Raw genomic sequence first — 5,362 nt, 5'->3', positions numbered from 1 at the left:
ACAAACATTTTCCTTTATACTTCAATTTTAATTAAATCTTAGTTTCTTCCTACTTTTTATTTTTTAAATATAATTATTCTTATTAGGCATGGATATAAACAGACTTTATTATCATTCAACTGAACATTTAAAATGTAAATATTGAGCGAAATTTTGCTGCAACTCTCCAATAGTAAAACAGTAAATTTATTAAATAATGTATCAGCATAAATAATGCAATAAAAAGATGGTGCATATGAAGCTCCATTCTCATAAGGAATATTTTCTCTTAAGCTCTAAATAAATTAAAGATTTGCTTGCTTGAATTTAAATGTTTGTTTTTGCTGCCCTCTAGTGGCCATTGTTTATAAGCAGCTGCGGTCTTTCCAGGTTAAACTGTAACGTAAATATTCTGTGGCGTTTATCTGCATGGAGCCAGCTTGACCCCAGCCTGTTGCCAGCTGACCTCAGCATGACCCTGAGAGGTTTCCCTGACGCTACCTCTGTGTTTCTACTTCCAGTTGGTGGTTTTTCTGTCAAACCAAGACTTTTTGCAGCTTTGCACAAACTGAGCAGGTTTTCTGTTTCTGGCTGCAGTGGCTCTGAATCTGTCTGGTTTTTCTCTCTCCTGCCTGTTTCTCTATGGAAATGCACTATTTGCACAAACTGTTTTCTTGCTCTTCGATGTCCCGTCATGTTGCTCTGGTGAAACTTTGAACTCAATAAATGAAGGGTTGATGGCATTAAAATTAAGATATCTCGCATTTTTTTCTTCTTTTCTAGTCTCCATTCTCAACATTTAAGGACCAAAATTCCGTTTTTCAGGTGATAAATTAAATTCTGGAGTTAAAAAGTGATCTAACCGTCCAGGTTGGTAAATCATGACTTACCTTTGGTTCAGGTTACGGTGGCAGAAATCTGGAAACACAAAAAACATACAACAGAAAAATTCTGCAACCGGAGGAAATAAAAGCAGAAGGAAATAGTGAGGGGTCGGTAATGGCTTCGTAAATCTGCTGCTGTTCTATAATGTAAAAGACTAAAAATATATAAATCAATGAAATTCTGTCTGGTCCCAAATGAGCTGACGTTTGACTCCCCCTGGTGGCCTGGAGGACTTTATTTTATGGAACGAGTTTGTAAAGTTTTAAACTTGTTTTAGCAAATAAAACAAGGCTTTTTCTGCTTTTGCTTTTATTTCTTGCAGTTTCAGCATTTCTTTCAGAAAATGCAGCATTTTTCCCCAAGTTGCAGCAATTTGTTCTACGGTTGCAACATTTTCTCTTGAAGTCGCAACAGCATTTTTTCTTAAGTTGGAGCATTTTTTTCTGTGGTTGTAACTTTTTTTGCATTATTGTTTCCATATTTAGCATTTTTTCCTGAAGTTGCAAAATGTTTTTTCTGCGGTTGCAGAATTTTAGTTTGCAGCATTGTCTCTTACAGCCAGTTTATGGTTTACAAACAGTTTACAAACCATAAGCCAGTTTTTATGGTTTATTTCTTCTCTTAATAGCAGCACCGTTGGCTCCTCCATTCACTGAATTACCGACTCCATGCTGCAGTTTTCATCTCTGCCTGCAGGTGGAGCCAAAAGAACATAAACAGTGATGACAGAAGGCCAGTTGGGAGATGATCGGATCAGCGACCTGAGGGCTGAACTCCAGCAGCAGACTGAAGTGAAGGCATCACGGCGGTGCGTTCAGGTGTTGTGTCTCTCCCGGTCTTATCTCCATCAACCAGGTGAAACACAGACTGTCCTTTTGTTTTGTTTGTTAGCTGCTTCTACCTGCCTGAACTTGACGGCTCTGCCTGAAACTGAGGACGATCTGAAACTAATCCCTTCCAGGAAGCCTGATGTCTGAGTTTTCCTGGTGGCTGGTTGTTAGTCAGAGTCAAAACTGACATATTTATGATAAAAAACTGATTTTAATCAACTCTGTCCCTTTAGCCTGGCAGCATGTTGAAAACAATGGCTTCTTGTCAATAAGCGCAAACCTTCCTCTATTTTCTGCTGATGTCAAAAAACACCATTTCGAAATTGTAGTGTGATTTAAGAAGAAATAAATTTATGTGAATAAGCTTGTTCACGCAATAAGTCATTAAAAATGATGGCGCAACAGATGTAAACAGTTTCATGGCTTTGTATGTGGCATTTTGGTGATTTAACAGAAGATTCATTAGAATAACACAACTTTTTATTAACAAAAACAATCATCCTTCTACTACTTCCTCTCCTCTTCTCCTTTGTCATTTCCGCCAGTAGTAGTGTCCGGTTGTTGACCATGTGACTGGCTGGTTAATGGAGATGCAGCCTGTGGATCCAGAGAAACGCAAGTTTCTAAAATCTAGCAAACTCTGAACTGGTGGCAACAAGATTCTCCAACATCCTGAAATCTTCTTCACTGTCACTGACCTGTAAAACCTGCTAAAGTAAATGGAACCGTTTATTACTGAAGGTCTGAGTTATTTAATATTATTATTAAATAATATTTAATTACCTTCTGATCGCAACAATAAAACCAGTTACCTGGAGCTCCGTTCAGCTCAAAATGACTTTATTTATCCCAAAGGGAAATTAAATGTTGTTGTGGGCAGGAAGAATCTCCACTAGCAGTCAGGCTTCCAGTATATCTGAAAAGACCTCTGACTGAAGACCGCTAGCATTAAGTGTAAGCTAGTTCAGCTAATCCACCTCATTAGCTTTTGCTGCTCCAGTTTAAATCTCTGGTCAGTTAGAAGGACGTTGGAGTAGGGGATACGATGAGATGGTTTGAACTTGCTTCTTCTTGCCTCCTTTTCAAATTTCAGGTATTAGTTTATCTTTTGAGATGCTAATCAGCTCCTCTGCATCATAAAAATAAAACTTTGTTGCCATGATTGCAAATCATAACTGTCCAAAAGTAAAGACGTAGGAGCAGAACTCCTTCCAGCTGCATCTGACTTCAGAGGGATTAATTATTCAAACATTCAGGGCCTCAACTAGAGAAAACAAACAAAAGCCTAGAAAACAACAGTTCAGAGCCGCAGCGTTGCTCCAACATGTTGCCTCCATGAGCAGCTCTGGAGCTGCTGTTGTTGTTGGAGAGTCGTCTGTTTGTCGCTGTTTCATCTTGTCTGAACTTTGCAGAAGAACAAATGAATCAATTGATGATTTGTGGATGAAGACAATAAAACCTCAACAGGTCGCCATGGCAACGGCTCCTTTCTCTGCAGGTATTTGGTCTGAAGGCGGCGACCTCAGGGCGGGTTCGGGGCGTCGCCCCCGGCTGGAAAAAACATCTATTAGTCACTTTTGTTTTCAAGATTATTAGTATTGTTAATATAATAATAATACAGATGTTAACTAATGGAATTGCAAAATGACAATAAAGTTACTACTACTATTATAAATAATTTTTTTATGGGATTATTGTTATAATGTTAATATTTATAATAATACAAACTAATAGTAATAATGAGTTCATTTAGTGAATGTAACTGCAATCAATAAATTAGATATTATTCTAATATCAATATTTACCATATTATTTTTAATATACATGTAAAACTGTCCAACTATTGTTATATTATATTATATTATATTATATTATATTATATTATATTATATTATATTATATTATATTATATTATGTTGTTTCAGAGGCCTCAATGTTCCTCTGAGTTCAGACATAAATGAGGTGGGGATGTTAGAAAACCCATTCTAAAGGGCCGGGCCCCCCTCCCCAGCCTGTTTCTGCTCTGAATGAAGCGCCCAGTTTTAGCTGGAGGTTTATTATGATGGTGCGGCTGCGCGGTTCGGCCCGGTCCCGCCGCGCTCCGTGGAGGTGTGTGCGGCGTGTCGCGGTGGGCGGCTCCCCGTGAAGCGCAGCCTCCTCTCTGGCCACTCCCGGCCAGCGCGCCGCCTCCGCCGCGCCTCCTCAGTGCGCCTCGGCCACTGCTCCTGTACGCATCTGTCCTCGCGATCCCGGTTCTGGATGAAGGCATGTAGGACGGGCTGTGGCGCTCCAAGCAGCATGTAGCACCTGGAGCTGAGTGCACATCGCCTCCTCCTCTTCCTCCTCTTCCTCTCGGCTCTGCGGGCTGTGCACCTCCCGGAGCGATCATTCCTCCGGTCGGCGTCGCCTTCAGCGGGATTTTTTTGGGGCTCCTGTCGGGGGTGGGTGGGGGGTTCGGCGCTCCGGCCTGGTGAACAGGAGAAGAGGAGCGAGCCTTCATCACCTCCCGGTCGATGGTCGTTGAGGAAGCTTCCATCTTGAGTCGCGCTTCTACCGACGGAACCATGGCGAGCGACTCCCCGGCGCGGAGTCTGGATGAGATAGACCTGTCTGCACTACGGGTAAATGTCTCGCTCTGTGCGTGTGCGCGTGCATGTCCTTTTCCTGTGTGAGCGCGTGCATGTGCAACACCTGTCCCCCCCACCTCTCCCCCTCCTCCTCCTTCAGCTCTCCATCCCTCTCCAACCTCACACTGGATGTGTCTCCAAATGCGCTTTCAGCGTGCACGCGCGTGCGCCAACCTCACACTTGTGTGTGAGTGTGTGCGTGTGCGCGTGAGGACGCTGATTGAGGAAATCAGGTCGGTGATCAGATGTATCAGTGTGGGATCTCTGTTTTGGTGTTTTCTGCTGAACAATTGGGACGTGATGTAATGAGGCCCAGAGCTGCCGCTGCCGCGCGCGCATGCGTGCGTGCGTGCGCGCTAAAAGCCGCTCTTGTCTGCACTATGTGGGGCAGATGTTAAGCTCCTCACTGACACTTTGCACAAAGACATCAAATGCACGCACGCGCACTTCCTCTCCTCTCTCGTACAGATGCACGCACGCACGCACGCGGCGGAATAACAGCGATAATAACTGCAACAGGAGCGAGTTCCGCCATTTCGTGATGTTGTGGCGACAGCAGCTTTGCATCACAGCGGCTGATAGGAAGTGCAGTGCCGGAATGTGTGCGTGTGCGCGTGCACGCGTTAAGAAAAAAAAAAAACCCTGTGATTATTTCACAGGTCAGCCATGATGGCGGGATGAAGCGTCACATGGAGCTGAGGGTTATTTTCCGCGCGTCCCCCGCCTGTTTCTGCTCCCAGCTGCTTACGCAACTCGGCGGTACCTGCAGAGCCGCCGTCAGGTCTGGACATGAGCGCCGGGGTGGGACTGCGTGTCGGTGTGTGTCTGCAGCACACACACCTGCAGGAAGCAGCAGCAGCAGCAGGAGGAAGAGGAGGAGGTGATGAAGGCAGAAAGATGTGAGGAAACACTGGAAGAGGGTTCTGCAGAACCAGAACCAGCTCTGTCTCCATCAGTAGTTCAGAGCAGAAATTAGGTCACTTCCTGTTTCTGCATCCCCTCTCCCATCCCGGCTGAAGTGTTCGTGGTCCGGCTCATCAG

Source organism: Poecilia latipinna, unplaced genomic scaffold (assembly GCF_001443285.1).
Source record: "Poecilia latipinna isolate Pla-1442-1.1 unplaced genomic scaffold, P_latipinna-1.0 Scaffold2907, whole genome shotgun sequence".
Taxonomy (NCBI): domain Eukaryota; kingdom Metazoa; phylum Chordata; class Actinopteri; order Cyprinodontiformes; family Poeciliidae; genus Poecilia; species Poecilia latipinna.
The sequence above is the reverse complement of the archived record's forward strand: the minus strand, read 5'-3'. Positions refer to the sequence as shown.